This window comes from Hippopotamus amphibius, chromosome 2 (genome assembly GCF_030028045.1).
Source record: "Hippopotamus amphibius kiboko isolate mHipAmp2 chromosome 2, mHipAmp2.hap2, whole genome shotgun sequence".
Taxonomy (NCBI): domain Eukaryota; kingdom Metazoa; phylum Chordata; class Mammalia; order Artiodactyla; family Hippopotamidae; genus Hippopotamus; species Hippopotamus amphibius.
The window spans coordinates 220849079-220868414 of record NC_080187.1 but is presented as its reverse complement, the minus strand read 5'-3'; the positions used below and the strand labels follow the sequence as shown (position 1 = coordinate 220868414).

General features: G+C 33.5%; 1 long non-coding RNA gene across 1 annotated transcript; it reads right to left on the bottom strand.

Moving 5' to 3' along the window:
• Nucleotides 1-9290: 9290 nt before the first annotated feature.
• LOC130846090 (uncharacterized) lies at nt 9291-14342 on the bottom strand. The gene is made up of 4 exons (XR_009051509.1): nt 13401-14342; nt 12828-12938; nt 12145-12293; nt 9291-10447 (listed from the first exon to the last, which is right to left on the bottom strand). It is a non-coding gene; the product is annotated as an uncharacterized LOC130846090 (long non-coding RNA).
• Between the last annotated feature and the right edge of the window lie 4994 nt (nt 14343-19336).

The window sequence follows — 19336 nt, the reverse complement described above, 5'->3', positions numbered from 1 at the left end:
GTCTACCCACCTTACCTACCCACTGATAACGTCAGTAATACCATAATTCACACATCTGGGAACAGAATTCAACCTCTTGCTATCATTAAGACCCGCATTATCTGTAGCAAATTCTACTTTCTAATCGCTTTGCTTCCCGGTATCTTTTCATACCCCTTACAACTTTTTTCCACCTGTCTGACATCCTTCCTTGTCTCCCTCTATCCAGCTACCATTAATGCATTTATTCCAAAACATTTAATACTTAAATAAACATAAAACTTACTAAATGTACAGAGATTATAGTCTCTGTCTAGACAATACCAAATTCTATGGTGAGAGGAGACAGAAGTACTAAATTGAAATCTATATGATTTATGCACCAATACTGTATCAAAATTTAAGAGCATTTTCATCTCTTCTACTACATCTAATTGACAATCCCTCCACAATTTGACAAACTTATGTTTTTTTATGGAATTCATGGTTTTGGATTTTAAAACATTACAAGCTAGATTTCACACTAAACTGATCAAAAAAAATGAACAAAAAGTACACCGGTATTATCGATTCTTACCAGCACTTTTGAAGAATAAAATCCACAGAAATGATAAACAGCTACAAATATTTGGACTGATTACAGAAATTTCAGGTAGTAACCCATCTAAAAGGTCTCACTTCTTAAGTTGATAACACCTCAGTTAAAACCATGGGAAATATGGGAAAATTGTGAAATATACCATGACCAACATAAAATACAGAAGGTAAAGTTGGCTCTTTGATCAACTCCCTAAAAGTCTCCAACTTATTAAAATGCAAAAAAATTATTAGAGAAAAATACTATTGTGAACTCACTATAGTTGGATTTTGGTTTCTTTCTTTTTTTGTTTTTTGTTTTTTTTCTTATTTATAATCACAATAATTTATCTGAATACAATCACTAAACTTTTATAATTTTATAACAAATTAGCCTATGTTCCTTAATAGTAATTTCACCTATTCACTCAATTTTAAATATGTGATTTTATTATTGTATCAGTTTATTTTTCCAATGATGAAATTCTTGTAACATCCCTTCTTGAATCAATCCACCCATGTATCAATCCATTTAGCAGGCCACCCTGAAACCATCAGTGATGCTGCTATCCATTCATGCACTCAATCTATCTACATGCATTGATCCCTACATTCATCAATTATTCTAGCCAGACATACTTGCATCTGACAATCTAAACACCCATATGATCCATGCATCCAACATTCCATTCTGGAATCCACTCAAATTCTAATGTCTAGGTATCTAACTATCTACACATTCAATGACTATTAAGCCCTTCAATCCATATATACAACTGTTCGTTTCTAAAACACTGATTCTTCCATCCAGCCATCCACTCATATGTACTCTAGTTTCCATCTGGTTTTATATTCAGCAAATTTTGTATTCATTCATCCATTACTGTATCCTAAATTCCATAAATAGATTCTTGCATCCCACCTCTCCCAGGCTTCTTTCTTTCTAAATATCCAATCTTGCATTCTTTCACCCACTAATTCTTAAATTCACATAAGCTTATGTAGAAAATCTCATTATTAGAGCCTTCCTTCCATCTATCCACTCCTACAAGCAACTTTTAAACCATCAATCCAACTCTCCATTCTATGCATTCATTCACCAATCCTTGAATTCTTGTCTGCAATTTATCCATCTGCATTAATCAAAGTCAAAGCAACCTTAAAGTCTCACTGGCTTAACAAAATAGTTACTTTCCATTCACGAAAAGACCTCTACTCCATGTTACAGCTTATTGTTCCAGGATATTCTCCTTTTGTGGCACCTCTGCTTCAACACTTGATTCTATGATCAAAACAGGTAAGAGATGAAGGAGAATCACATGCAACCTACTAAAGTCTTCTGCCCATGACACATTTCTGGCATGTTACATTTTTTTAAACAGTGAATTAGAGTTTTATTATGGTTGACTGGAAGAGATTTTCACAAGGCATTGTTGGGTGAGAAGAGCATGATGCAACATGTATGTAATAAGAACCAAGTCATATAACAAGCACAAAATGCTTGTGTATATCCACAATTATAATTGGAGATTTCCACAGCCCCCTCTGAGCAATTGATAGGCTACTATGCTGAAAATCAGTGAGGATATACGAAACTGAACAACATTGGCAACCAACAGGATCTAGCAGACATCCATAGCTCCATGAAGCCACAGCTGATGTTCCCAAGGAACATCTACCCAGACCACAGCTCAAGCCATAAAACAAGCAAATCTAACCAAATTTAAAATAATTGAAATCAAACAGAATGTATTCTCTGACAATGGATTCAAACGAGAAATCAATAAGGAAAGACAAAAGGAAAATATCCAAACACTTGGAAAATAAATACTGGCATGCTACATTTTAGAGTCTGTTATACTGTCCAAGAAGCTTTCTCTCTCAGAGCAGAGAAAGCTGTGCAGCAACCCTGGAGGGTATTTTTTACATTGCCTATCTTAGGAATAATTAAGCAGGATAATAGGTGAGCAACAATGTGCCAGAGGCCTAGACAGGGCCAGGAAGAACAAAGGACAAGTGAATATCTCTCAAGACTTACTTAAATATTCTCCACCCTCAAGACCAAGGGTGTTCACAGTATCTTACCAGTGCAATTGTAAAATTTCTAAGGAAGAGTGATTATTATGTGTCTCACATTCAACACCTTGCATTTTATAGTTTTTATTGCAGTTGCCTTGTCCTTGCTCCATAACTGTACACTTGGAAGCAAGTTACTAATAACTTTTTTAAGTTCATATATCTCTGGGCCAAAAGTAGACACAATGGAGATCTCACACACCTGTCTGTATGCAGGATTACTGCAAATCACCTCCTTATCTCCATAAATAGTAAGATAGAGCATGCTACTGTCTTCAACTTTCAAGCAAAAAAAAAGTCAAAAATAACACATTCACAAATTGTTTGAAAGCTCTAAGTAAAGGTAACAAATGGAAACAAAATGAAACATTTTGTAAAATGGAGGAAGGAAACACAAAAAGGTAAATAAAAAGCATTTAAAAGGTAGGGCTTCCTAGGTGTCACCGTGGTTAAGAATCCGCCTGCCAATGCAAGGGACACAGGTTCGATGCCTGCTCCAGGAAGATCCCACATGCCGCAGAGCAACTAAGCCCATGCTCCACAACTACTGAGGCTGCGCTTTAGAGCCCATGAGCCACAACTATTGAGCCTATGTGCTGCAACTACTGAAGCCCATGTGTCTAGAGCCTGTGCTCCGCAACAAGAGAAGCCACAGCAATGAGGAGCCTGCACACCACAATGAAGAGTAGCCCCCACTCACCGCAACTAAAGAAAGCCCAACACAGCCAATAAAATTAATTAATTAATTTTAAAAAAAGAAATTTTTAAAAAAGCATTTAAAAAGTAAATAAAAGCCACGTATTATTTGCTATACATATATGATAAAATAAAAATGAATTTTATAAAGGCTAAGAGAAAAATATTCTAACTACAAGGTATACAAGTGAATTCTATAAATTGAATATGAATTTGAATAGTCAGAACTATCCTTTGTCTATATGTACACATGGGTTTCCTAATTATAATACTAGCATTATTATACTAGCAATGCAACTGTTAAATACTCAAGTTTATGTTCAGTTCTTTATGTCTTTAGACTACAGTACATGAATTTACACTAATCATCATTGGAGACTGATAGGACATCAAATTCAGTATTCTATAACTGATAATTTAATGGAAAGAATCAAGGATTCATCTTGTGTTTTCATTTTTTTAGCTCTTTATTGGAATATAATTGCCTTACACTGTTGTGACAGTTTTTGCTGTACAACAAAGTGAATCAGCTGCATCAATACATATATCCCCATAATCCCTCCCTCCCGTGACTCCTTCCCACCCACTAAATCCCATCCCAGCCCTCTAACTCTTCACCAGTCATCGAGTTGATCTCCCTGTGTTATGTGGCAGCTTCCGAACTAGCTATCTATTTTACATTTGGTAGTGTATACCTCAATGTTACTGTCTCACTTCATCCCAGCTTCCCTGTTGCCCCCCACCCCATGTCCTCAAGTCCATTCTCTATATCTCCATCTTTATTCTTGCCTTGTCACTGGATTCATCAGTACCAATTTTTTGTTTGTTTGTTTTTTAGATTCCATATATGTGAGTTAGCACACAGTATTTGTTTTTCTCTTTCTGGCTTACTTCACTCCGTATGACAGACTCTAGGTCCATCCACCTCATTACAAACATTGGAAGAATCAACACTGTGAAAGTAAGTATACTACCCAAAGCAATATACAGATTCAATGCAATCCCTATCAAATTACTAATGGCATTTTTCACAGAGCTAAAACAATAAATTTTACAATTTGTATGGAAACATAAAAGATGCCAAACAGCCAAAGCAATCTTGAGAAGGAAAAATGGAGCTGGAGGAATCAGGCTCCCTGACTTCAAACTATATTACAAGGCTACAGTGATTAAGACAGTACGATACTGGCACAAAAACAGAAATACATATCAATGGAACAGAATAGAGAGCCCAGAGATAAACCCACGCATATATGGGCAACTTATCTTTGACAAAGGAGGCAAGAATATACAATGGAGAAAAGATAGGCTTTTCAATAAGTGGAGCTGGGAAAATTGGACAGCTACATGTAAAAGAATGAAATTAGAACACTTCCTAATACCATATACAAAAATAACTCAAAATGGATTAAAGACCTAAATGTAAGGCCAGACACTGTAAAACTTTTAGAGGAAGAGAGGCAGAACACTATGATATAAATCAAAGCAAGGGGGGGAGTCAAGGAAGGGAGGGAATACGGGGATATGTGTATAAAAACAGATGATTGAACTTCGTGTACCCCCAAAAAATTAATTAAAAAAAATCAAAGCAAGATCCTTTTTGACCCACCTCCTAGAATAATGGAAATAAAATAAAAATAAGTTGTTCTCATTTGAATTAAGAATTTAATTTAACACAGTTGTGGAAAGTTCCTATTTAAATTAAGAAATTATTTATTTAGAGCAAATGTGCAACTAATAATGAAATAATGAATAGAGGCCATGATTTTTTAAGTGAAAAGTTGATGCCAAAATTAAATATTGAATGATTTTTGACACCATAGAAAGATAAACATTATGATATGATAATGTCCCTATAATTATGATGTGATACAGTTAGAAACATTCCTAAAATAAATGATTAAAGAATGAATAAAACCAGTATGATAAGGCATTTAAAAACTGAATACCATGGAAAATTGAGGAAAGTATCAAATACCACAATAGGTACAACATCTATCATGTCCAGAATATAGAAATGCAAAAGTTTTAAAAGGAAAACAGCTTGATTTCCTCCAAAGGGAAATGACGTGAAAAAAATTAAAAACAAAGGGCTGCTGTAGAACCATAGATTACAAACCAAAGGGGATGGGATGCTTAATTCTCTTACTGCTGAGTTAAACACTACAACTATTTTAAAAACACATAAAAGAAGTTTAAATAAGAATTTTTAATTAAGAGATATTTCATAGGAGGGAGTACGTACACCACTGTGATATACTATATGGAATGATTACATTTTATATTTTTCAAGAGGCAGCATGATAGTATGTCTTAAAAAGACTGGTGTCCCCACATCTTGAAGTAACAAAATACATTCAGAAGAAGCAAAGGAAGACTAGATTTTAGTTGTTATTTCTTGAATGAGAAGATGGAAAAATGGATGCATTATCAGATTCTATTTGGGACATAGTTTAAGACATTCCATGAGCCAAAAGCTCATGGAAAATTGAGAGCATCGTCAAATATTCTACATCAAATGAAATAAAAAATGTCAGGAAATCAACAGCAAGTCAATTTAATAAAACTAAAATGATCTCCAATAGAAGGGCAGAGATACAGATCTCTAACAAGCTTACACTTAACCATGGTAACAATTACTTCTAGAACTCTACACTGAAAAATATGCATCTTTCCTAGCACCCCTAACACAGTTAAAATATAGGCATACTTTTGTTATGATCTATACAAACTTATTTATATAGTCTATAAATACATACAAATACATATACATAGGAAAAAGAATATATGAGATAGAGACAGAGATAGAAAAAATCTCAAGGTAGAAAAAACCTTAACCAATTAGCTCACCAAAATGCATTCACTACACAAAAAAATAGTGGGTAAAATCATTAATAATATAACAAACATGAAAATTAAATTCCTCCCAAATGAAATAAACTACAAAATATCAAATCTTGAAGGTATTTAACACACAAAAAAGCAAGCGAAATGTCCTGTACTAAAATAAAGAGATTAAAATATTAATAATAAGTAAATTTGCCAAAACTAAGATAAAAGTGGCCTAGATAAAAATGCATGGTCCCAGCTTGAATTCAGATTTCTTCCAACTGTCATAGATATCTTTGGATAGACTAACAAATTTACATAAGGATTTATTTTAAAATACATTAAGGGATTCTAGTTAATAATACTAGAGATATGATATCAGTTATTTAAAAACATGATGTGTACACATACAAATTTGGGACTGAAATATCATTGTCTTTCAATGATATTTTTAATTTTCAAAATACAGTTGCTACATACATGAAAGTTTATTACACTCTCATCTGTCTTTGAAATTTTTCATAACAAAAAGAAAAACAAAAGCTAAACATGGAATTACCATGACTCCTAGCAATTTTACTCCTGAGTATATACCCAAAGGATATGAAAAGAGACTCAGACATTTGTATACCAATGTTCATAGTGTGATTGTTCAATGTGGATTGCCACTAGCCATATTATTCAAAGCCAAAAAGTGGAAACACCCAAATATTCATCAACATATAAAATGTGCGGCTTTCCTGGTGGTGCAGTGGTTAAGAATCTGTCTGCCAATGCATGGGACACGGGTTCCACCCCTGGTCCGGGAAGATCCCACATGACGTGAAGCAACTAAGCCCATGTGCCACAACTATTGAGCCTGTGCTCTACAGCCTGCGAGCCACAACTATTGAGCCCACGTGCCACAACTGCTGAAGCCTGTGCTACTAGAGCCTGTGCTCTGCAACAACAGAAGTCACCGCAGTGAGAAGCCTGCACACCGCAACAAAGAGTAGCCCCCGCTCTCCGCAATTAGAGAAAGCCTGCGTGAAGCAACGAAGACCCAACACAGCCAATAAATAAATTAATTAAAAATATAAAATGTGGTAAATACACAGAATATTATTCAGTCATAAAGAGAAAAATGAAGTACTGATACACATCTTGCTTTCTAAACACTATTTCACATAAGGAACCAGGGATCTTAGGAAAAATGGATGGAGCAAGGTAAGAACAAAATGAACCTGGACACTATTACATGGCCAGAAAATAAGTGCTCAAGAAGAGATAAGGACACTATGAAAAGACACGGAGGCCAAGTGTGGGATAAGTTAAGGAAAGAACCTCAGTAATGTAGTGGATATCCATATTTGTCCACAGGATAAAGAAAATATCCATGAGTCTACACTGAAATGAATATTTGAAAAACTGAATGGGGGAGAATGGACAACTCCAAATAATTGGACAACTCCAATTAATAAAATGTAAGATTGACAGAATTTTTTTAACATCATGATTTGACAGGAAACCTAAACCCAAAATTAGTATATAAGAACCAGTACTTGCAGTATCTTTCCCAAAAGATACTTATTAATTACAATACTAAGTAAGCAAAGTAACATCACTGGTCATAAGGCACTATCAACACTATGTGATCCCTAGTGATGAACTGAGAACTACATCATTTCTGTAGTATTTTTACTAAAAGAATATAACCTCAAACTCAAAGAAAAAAAACAAACAAACCCATACTGAGAGACATGTATGGTTAAGATATTTTGTAGAATCTTCAAGTGTCAAAATCACGAAAATCAAAGGAAACTGGGCAACCGTCCCAAAGAGGAGATTAAGTAGACTTTGACAACTATATGCAACGTCGGATCCCACTTTGGATGTATAAAACAATCAGTTAATAGTAGTTAGTACATCAACAGAAATCTGTTTTAGATAAGTGTATCCTGCATATGAAACATGTTAATATACGCTGGAAAATATTGAAAACCTGAATGAACAACAGCAAAACAAACAAAAAAAAACAAAAAAAAACTATGTACTACTTTTGAAATATTTTTGTAGGTATAAAGTTATATGAAAATAGAATTAAAAATGAAGTAATGCTAGTATTTTTTAATTGCTTCCAATCTATATGAAAAAATACTCAAAACTGTTTGATGGACTCAGTAAATAAAATAGAAAGTTCCAACAAAAATACAACAAAATAAAGCTCTTTGTTTAGGATTATCTCTCAGAAAGTGCAAATGAAACTATAATGACTATAATAGGGGAGATTCTAACCGAAAAATGAACAAAATTTAGTTCACATATTCATTGGATGCAAAATGTTCGTCTTTAGAAAAATTCAATTTTTTAGCCTAACCAATATCATAATGGCAAAATATGATCAACTGTAAAACACAAAAGACGTTTTATTAAACCCATCACGAAATTTGGTGAAAAATCCTTAATTAAAGGGAGAAAAATTTCCTAAAATGACCCATAAGTACTTACAGATTGTGAAAGAAAACCATAATTTTTCAATTTCAATGAAATTACATTTAAAAACTTTACAAAATGACTTTCATATATAAACATGAAAATAAACTAGGTGTACAATCCCTATCACTACATTAAAAATCTATGAAATGCTTCAGAATGAATTAAAAAAAATACTAAACTAGCAGTATCCCAACATAACAATTTGATAAAAAAAAATAAGAAGGACATACCTTGCTGTTTGATAGGAAGATTCAATTTTAAAGAGATCTATTCTCTAATTAATCTATTAAATTTGTTGCAAATGAAATAAAAACTGCATTATTTTTTCCAACTTGCAAAGTAATTTTAAGCGTCAACTGAGAGAAAAAAATGCAAGTATAGACAGGGAATATTCTGAAAAAGAAGAGAAATGAGATAGAACTCAATGGAATAGGTAAGACTCACTAGTAATTGTAAAGTATCAATAGAAGAATTGAAGATAAGTGGTAATTGCTTAAGTCAAGGTGAATAATTTGAATATGTAATGCTTTAAAACCACAGTAGAGATTAATGGAAAGAGAAATGACAAAAATACTTGATGAAAAAAAGAAAATACTAAGACTAAGAAATGATACTAATGCAAATGTGTTTTTAAAGAAAAACACAAAACTCAAAACGCATAAAACACAACATGATTATATTTTAATACACAACCAAAATACAAAACACCATAGTAAACTGATGGCAATAAAATATATTTCATTTTCATTGCATGACAAATTGTTAACATCCTTAAGTCATAAATGAGTTCTTAGAAGCCACTAACAAAGACATTGTATACCACGGGAATTGGAAAAATAAATGAACCAAAAAAACCCAAAACAAAACAAAAAAACCCAGAAAAAAATGAAATAACAGAAGTAACTAGTAAGGATTAAGCATATAAGATGACTGAGCTGACCAATAACAGGAGAAAAGCAATTTCTTTGTAATACCATATTACCAAAGATTAAAAATGTAACACTTGTACAGTTCTAGGAAATATACTCACATAAACACTAAGGGACAAGATTGATGAGGTCCTGCCTATAAAGTAGGGGAGAATCTAGTTGGACTCAAAACTATAAAATTTGGATATCCTTAGTCCTAGCAGTTCCAATCACTGGAATTATTTCAACAAATTAGCTGGATAGACTTATAATTGATATATAAACCATGTTTACTGCAAAGAAAATCTGTAGCTAGTATATAGACCCCCCTCCAAATGACTTGCATATTAATTTATTAATACACCCAGAAGGTGTATTGCACAAGGATGTGCACAAAATTTCATTAACAGTAGATAACACAGAGGTGGCAGAATTAGAGGAGGAAAAAAGGCATTTAAGAAGTAAAATATTATACTTTACAAATTTCCGTGTCCTTCGAAATCTTGAAAAAGATGATTTCTTTTATGAATCAATTTTAATTTCCCTGTGATAAGTGAAATTTTTAAAATATGCAGTTAATATTTATGGGAGCACTGAAATGAAGCCTTGAAATTACACCATCCTGAGTGTCTCTGTGTCCTAACGTCTCAAGCTCCTGAGATTTAGTCCAATGGCAACAATGAAAACAGTCAACATGCCTGGTCACAATTCTCTCCAATATCACCCTTTAGGTCACTTTCAAACTTGGGCCTTCTCAACCTGCTTTTCTGATCTACAAGGAGTGTCCATTGCAACACATCAATGAGGAATCTCCATACATTATGAAGACTGTCTTCTGGTTTTACTGAAGATGGTGACAGAAGCAATGGCATCAGTTTTCCTATTCAGTCGTCACCTGAGAGGACACACTGGGGAAAAAAAAAATGGGAAAAGGTTAGCTGCAGACTTCATGAGATCATCAGTAGGGGCTAATAAAACTTTCACGTAAATGAAATGCAATGGCCATTATATTACAGAGAAATAATAGGTGGATCAAAATTCGTTTTGGAATTTTCTAACAATGAGAAAGCCAGATTTGGGGAGTCTCTCTTCTTCTATCTTGCTTATATCTCCTCACGTTGTCTGTGTCTCTTTTTTACAATGTATGGTTTCTTGTATCTCTAGATCAACTCATTCATGATATGCAATCTACATGCATTTCTGTACAAGAAACATAACAATGCCTAAACATTGCAATGAAAATAACCAAGGAGTTTTAGTCTATTTGACAAGAAAAACAGTAACTATTAAAGATATAGAGACTACAATGGAACTTAGGAAAAGATTTGGCTCCTGACCCATTATTCCAGGGGCCATCAAAATTGCTAAGTAGGTACCTCCCAAGAAACCATTAACCTTCTATTTAGCTATGATTTATCCTAAGGAAAAAAGAAACACTTTCTGATTAAAACCTTCACTTTCAAGGTTATCCCACGGACAGCAGGTATGCAATAAAGCTCTCTGAGAACAAATGTTTAAGGAATTTTTGAGCATTCACTCTTCACATCACACCTCATGAATTAACCTTCCTGTGGGGTACAGCGAAAAATGAACGAAAAACTACTGGGTGTGTTAAGAGCAGTGATTCAGTATTTGTCATAACATTATTGATTTCATCAGCAACTCTCCCCCTCTCATTCTTTTTTACAGTTGCATAGCTTTCGTAGTTCTAAGATTATACATATTTTGGTATCAACATATTGCACCTGGGCCTTTCCCCTTCTGCATTCCCTAAACTGACAATCCAAAAATCATGTAGTTTTTTTCTAACTTCTTATCTTTTGCCTAATTAACTCCCAAAACAATTCATTAAGACTTTGTTTTATCCCAGGCAATGTATAAAATGTTTGTTGAAAATTATCTGTTGAGAGATTCCGAGTGTGAAAGTAGTGGGATTCTAAAAATCAAGGACCACCCTCACCCAAACAAAACAAAACAAAACAAAAACAAGTACAGTTCCACATCTCTAGCTCCTACCTACTGTGCCTTCTTTCATCTGGTCTTACAAGCTGTCTGGGTCTGCAGTCAGTCACCTTGGCACTATCCCACCATGCTATGGAATTGTTAGCCAACAAAATATGGCAGAAATGATGCCACATGACTTCTGAAACTAGATCAGAAAGGCCATGCCACTTTTACAAGGCTCTCCTCCAACACTTATTTTTATGATTCATGTGGGAACCTGGCTGTGTGAAGGAACTCTAATTGAAAGCTTCAGTTAAGCCCAACCTTCCAAGTTATTTAAAACCAGTGCCAGATGTGAGTGAAGAAGTATCCAGAAGACTCCAGTGGTCTGAATCACTCTCAACCACTGGATTGCGTCTTCCCAGTTGATACCAGACATTTGGGCACTGTCAGAAACCTTTGCCCACAGAATCCATGGAAGTAACACAATAATGTATTACGCACTACTAAGTTTTAGGATAATTTGCTACTCATATGTTACCTGCACAATACCCACTAGCTATCTCCAAAAATCCATCAAGCTTAGGAAAAACAGAATATAAGTTCCTGTCAAACCAAAGTGCCCCTCCCTGAATCAAATGAGCACTCAAACTGTCCTTACAAGCATTATCGCCAAGGGGTTCTCCTGGGCCTAGTGATGAGAGTGAAGAACACTTGAAATGTGGAATACTGCAACAGGTCTGGTGGTACCAATTATTGAGATTAAAAACAAAGATGGCAAAAGTATCTTTTCTTGCAACTATCATCTCCCTACAGAGAAAAAGAAAAAACATTATAAGGTAAAATACTTAGTATTCTGACCAAACACTGAAGCAGCAGGTAAATGGAGGCTCAAGTTGAACTTCGTTCCAAATTTCAGTTAAGGCTTAAACACAGTTCCTCATTAATCAATTCTGTAGCTGATTCAACTCTCCAACTTGACTTTACTACTACTACTCTTCTATATCAGTACCTTTTTTAGGTTGCCATAAACTTCTCCCTTTATCATACCACAAAACTATACATGTAAAATAGTTGGTAATTTATAACTATTAAAATATTGATCATCATTTCCTTTATAATATTAGTTATTAATTGAAGTAAGTCGTAAGTAATCACATTATTCATGGACTCCATCGTTTAATAAAATTATATTTTTAAATAATTGGTTCACTTACTAATTCTCAGGAATGTTTGATAATTGCAACGTGTTCAAAAAGAACCAAGTCTGCACCAGTGTTATTTTCCTGAGCCTAGCCAAAACCTCGCCCTAATACCGCATTTCTTGATCCAGAACCTTCTTACCTGTGGTTTAGAGATGAGATTTATAAATTAAGAAACTTCACAGGAAGAATGTTCCTGATGATGTCAGATATTCTCCGGTTATCTGCACCTTATGTCTTTCACCATGTTCACCTGAGAAGCAAGTATAGCGAAGTTCAGACACAAATGAGACACCAGGAGACACAAATTAGGATGACTTTAGAACTGACGGGAACAGTGAATGGAAATAAAAAACGAGCAGATATGACTGCCCAAAGAGATAACTGTTTTTCACATTTTCACCTTTTCAGAGTACCTTTAGCACAAATGTTGAGAGTATTGAAACATTTTTCATGCCAATTAGGAGTAATCTTAAAAGCCATAAAGACCTACTTGAAATTCTTCTGACAGACTCAACTACTATAAAAGAAAACAATGTTTTCTAATTACGCCCATTAATAGAGTAATTCCCAGTTACCCCAAGAGACTCTTCCCTCCAACAACAATATGTCACAAATAAGGCATGGCCTTATAAAATTACCCCTTATAGAAAATTTCAATAACTACTTTCATCACTCGTGTTTATCAACCCAAATATAATTGTTTAGCACCTACCTCAAATCCCATCTTCTCCTTCCTTTCCATGGGTAATCCAATACTGTTTCACCGTGTAAAACCCTGTGCCGCACTAGTATCTAAGTCACCGCTCTTCATGATCACTCAAAACTATTCATAACAGTCACTGGGAAAACAAAGTTGGATACAACAGCCCAACGCTCCCAAGATGCCAACAGGTAACAATGAACACAGGCACAAATTGGTTGTATCTTTAAAATTCCCTCTGTTGTTTAAATCTTGCTTTTGAAATACCTTCCAAATTTTAAAGGCAGAAAGTACCAACAGTCCCTTCTTTTCTGATCTATTTATACAGTAATGTTAACATTTTGTCATGTTTCTCCATTCAACTTTCCATTCAATAATTCACATCTGCATTTTAGATTGTCATGTAGCAATACACAAATATATAAAGGTTTTAGTATTTAACTTACACGTGTACAAAAATTTCAAAAAGTATGTTAAAATAATCACCATTACAGTAACACTAATGAGTAAGCATTACTTAACTCTATTATCATGTTGGACTAATCCCATTCCCCATGAATACTAACCATTAATATTGCAAATAGAAAAACCAGAGGCATATGGACACACCACAGCACACACATTTAGTTGATGTTTGCACAAAAATAACTGAAAAAAATCAACTTAAAACACCCTTCAATAACAATTTTTTTCAGTGTTCAAAAATTCTTAAGTATTAGCTATCATTACAATCGTTCTTTTAATGTATATTTCAGACATTCAAATTTTTTGTTATACTCATCTATGACATACTTTCTTCTTTATGAATTTGAGAGTAGGAATAGATAAAATCCCATCAGCAAGTTATACCATTTCAAAAGTTTTACACACTTGAATTTTGATTGTCATTGCCAAACTGCTGTTCAAAAAGATAACTGATTACACTTTGATAATACTGGATAGGATTCTAAGAAATTTTCATTATTTACATCATAGACAACTGAGAATACTGTTGACACTGGTTACTTAACATACAAATTAACTACTCATCAGAAAATTTTCAAAAGATCTCAGAAAAACATTGATAATCTTGGAAATTCTGTTCTCATACAGATGTATATATGGAAACATTAAAAAAACAGATCCATAGCTGCTTAAACATTTTATGTAAAAATTAATATTCATTTGGATATAACATGAAGTGGGCTTCTACACATGTTTAAGCTTACAATTGAATACTATTTCCATTTTAAAAAAAAGTAAAGCAATAAGCTAATAAATGAGAAAAGAGAACATTATTATATCTATACTCCTAAAACTATTTTTACATATGTATGTCTATATACACTTATAATATACATGTATATGCATATAAATTTATAAATTTGCAAATAGGTTTATGCCATAGCGAAATAACCATTACTTTACCAATGTTATATAGCTATGAATATACCTGTAATTTAAAACAATTCTCTTCTCATATCTCCCTTTTTCTTCCTAAAGGTAAAAATAAACTCAATGGGCATTTTTTTTAAAGTACACAATCTTATCTTTTCTTACAACATGAAAACCTAAAAATCTGAAGATATGGAGTCAGTCTGTGTACCCCTATCCACCAAAACCCCCTACATAAACACCAAAATGTTATAAAGCCCTAAAAGGCCCATTATTAGTTACCTATTACACTGCTAAAACATTTATAGAAGCCAACTCATATTTTACAGTGAGATATTTACAAATTTATACTTTGTGAAATTTCATACATCTAGAAAAACTAATTTTTAAATGACACCTTTACTGTTATTTACAATGTTGTCTTGAATGTTGTCATGCAGTCCAATTAAATACAAAGCTGTATAATTCAAAGAGAATAAAATCTTACCAGACATTTCCTGATTAAAATATGTAATACCCTATCAGCAACACAACTACAAATTATGATTTAGCTTTTTTAATGTATAAAAATCCAAGCACTAAACAATGATTAAAATGTAAAAAAATTTTTAGATGAGAATGCAAAAAAAGTGAAAAAATACCCTTTTAACTCCTGCTTTCCCATAACTCCACGAACAGATCCCAAAATATGTAAATAGCTTAAAAATCCACAATTGTACGAATTTCACTGCTGAGACATCTGAAGAAAACAATGAAACTTTACAATGAATTATTTACAAAATTATACTTTGTGAGACTCTATACATCTAGAAAGTCTAGATGTTAAAAATTAAAAACTTCTATTTGCCTATTTACAAAGCTGTCTTGAATACTGTCATGCAACCATGGGAACACATACAGAACCGTGTATAGTTCCTAGAGGTAGTATAAAATCTCTTTGACTAAGTCATTTATTAATTTGAATATTAAGGAGAAAAAAAGAAAGAAAAGTAAAAAAAGATATATAAGGGGAAGGATAAGTAGTTGGAGAACAGAGGATTTCTAGGGCCATTAAAATATGATGATGAATACATGTCATTATACATTCATCTCAACCCACAGAATGTACAACACTAAGAGTTACCCATAATGTAAATTACTAACACTGGGTGATTTATGATGTGATGTGTCAATGTGGGTTCATCAATTATAACAAGTGTACCAATCTGATGGGGTGATGTGATAATGTGGGTAGATTACACATATGCTGGGTTGATGATGGGGGAGGAATATGCATGTGTTGAGGCAGGGGGTATATGGGAAATCTCTGTGCCTTCCCCTCAATTTTTCTGTGACCCTAAAACTATTCTTAACTAAAAGTCTTAATAAAAAATAATAATATAAAGGAACTATATTAGGAATCTTGGTACATCCAGAAACACCAAATAAATTTACATGGTATAAGCTTTAAATATACATACTTGATACAATGACAAATTCTTCTACATGAGAACAGGGTAAATGCATAATCTTGTCAATGTTTCCTCTTAACACCAAACTAATATATGATAAAATTTGCATAGCTCTAAGAGCCTGTTTGTCAACTTCATTGCCATGTTAATTTTAAAAGACAATAGTATCAATACTAACACATTTACAACAAAATATTTACAAAATTATACTTTTTGAGACTCAATACATCTAGAAATAGCAGATGTTTAAAACTAAATATTTCTCTTGCCCCTTATAAACAAAATTGTCTTGGTTATTGCCATGTAACAAATGAACACAGAAACTTCTATAAAATGTTCTTTAGAAAAATGAACTGCATCATGAACCTCAGCACACCTGGGAAAGTTTACCTACATGTCCCACAAAGAGAGGTAAATCTGTATGTATATCAGAAATGTCTATATCTAGAAAGAACACGTTTGTAATGTAACTATATACACAGCAGTCTAAAAGTCACTCAACAATAGTGAGACAGCATACCATTTCATTTCTACAAGCATAAAGAAGCTTATGTGCTATTAATTTTAAGTAAATAAACATTCAAACTATGACAAATTTCTGTGCATCTACAAAATTATATGGTATTAAAACAAAAACCTGATCTTATGCACACAACTACCTCATTATTCCCGCCCCTCCCACAGAGACCACGTATAAAACACACAGGGGTCATGTAACTCTTCTATTAGTGATAGATACTTTTCACCATCAGTTTAACATTAATATACTGAGAGTGTGTGTGTGTGCGTGTGTGTGTGTGTGTGTGTGTGGGGAGAGGGAGTTTCTAAATACCTAGAAAGCTGTTACAGAAGAGCAGACAGCAGTCAAACACTTCCCTGCTCTGTCCCAACATTTAAAACTCAAAAATTATGTATATATGCCACATCTTCTGTATCCATTCATTTGCTGATGGGCATTTAGGTTGCTTCCATGTCCTGGCTATTGTAAATAGTGCTGCAATAAACATTATGGTACAAGTTTCTTTTGGGATTATGGTTTTCTTTGGGTATATGCCCAATAGCGGGATTACTGGATCATATGGTAGTTCTATTTGTAGTTTTTTAAGGAACCTCCAAATTGTTTTCCATAGTGGCTGTACCAACTTACAGTCCCACCAACAGTGCAGGAGAGTTCCCTTTTCTCCACACAATGGAATATTACTCAGCTATAAAAAGGGATGAGATGGAGCTATATGTAATGAGGTGGATAGAACTACAATCTGTCATATAGAGCAAAGTAAGTCAGAAAGAGGACAAATATTGTATGCTAACTCACATATACGGAATCTAAAAATGGTACTGATGAACTCAGTGACAAGAATAAGGATGCAGATACAGAGAATGGACTGGAGAACTCGAGGTATGGGAGGGGGCGGGGGGTGAAGGGGAAACTGAGACGAAGCGAGAGAGTAGCACAGACATATATATACTACCAACTGTAAAATAGTCAGTGGGCAGTTGTTGTATAACAAAGGGAGTCCAACTCGAGGATGGAAGATGCCTTAGAGGACTGGGGCAGGGAGGGTGGGGGGGACTCGAAGGGGGGGGAGTCAAGGAAGGGAGGGAATACGGGGATATGTGTATAAAAACAGATGATTGAACCTGGTGTACCTCCAAAATAAAATAAAAAAAATAAAAAAAAACAAACTCAAAAATTAGATTGGAATAAGAAAAACTGTACAAGTTTACATATTTAAAGAGGAATGGCAACAATTTCTACACTATAACCAACAATGTTTAATTTAAAAACCTCAAGAGCATAAAAATAAACAAAAAACCCCTCAAAAATCAAGCCTAATTTACGAAGATGCTTACTCTACTATATCTATTGTATCTTTAACATTTCAAAGAAAAGATATTTCCAAAATTATTGACAGAAAATACATAACCAAAATTATTTTATGAAGTAACATGTATCTTCAAGATAGAGAACAAAGTATTAATATAACCCAGGGCAACCAAATATATCCCAAATAGATGTGGTTTAGCAATTCAACTTACCAAAAGTGTTTTTACCTTCATCTATCAGTTTGGTACTCACAAAATATGTCTACTCAGCAAATCCTTTGCAGATATGAAAAAAAAAACCCACACATTTGTCTACCACATATCTAGCAGCCTCACAACACCCCCAGCAACTAAACAAAGTTCGTATCATCTGTCCTCTAACAATCCAAAGAACAGAATATAAGACTTAAGCCAAATGATAATTGTTTGGGCCAAAAAATATTTCCACTCTATAACTTTTAATAACACTAGTTTTATACACATGTATGCATGTGCATATATGTATACATATGTATATGTAGGAAATACCTATAAATCAAGGACTAAAAGTTTACAGCAAAACTATTACATATTCTAACTATTTTACTAACAACCATCTAATAAAACACCCCTTTAGCTGCCCAATTATTTACTCAGATAATCTGACAATTAGGGAAATTTTTCAATCTCTATATAGTTTATATTTTATAAAACATGCAGAAATTACAGAAATCATAAGCCTAAAAAATATTTAATAATGGTGTCTATTATATACACATAATACATAAACATTCCTTTGATCAGCCCACTATTTAACAAACTCAGGTCTGGTATACCATCACTAACATCAAGTATAAAAATTTACAAATTGCCTATACAACTAGAAATAAGTACTTTAAAACAATAATTCACTATTTTCATTAAAAGTCAAATTCCACTCTCAAATGAAAACTATTCTAACCTATGCTATTTTACCACATGTGGAGATTTCTCTAAGTTATACAAAGAGCTGTGTTCTATTTGTACATAAATATATCTGAAAATCATAAACAAGGGTAGTCCAGTGATGATTCCACCATGGTGAATCTTGTCATAAAATAATGATATGTTTATATTAGATACTACACAATGTATTTCTCACAACCTAAAAATTGAGTCCAGTAATCCAGGTGAACACAATGAGAGGCCAGATGGAACATTTCTTTTGGCAAACAAAAATATTTCTATCCTAATAGGTTGATGTGTATTTATCTTGATGTTTATTATACATGTAGAAAATTAGAGGTTAAACAAAAAATTTTAACAGTATAACACTAT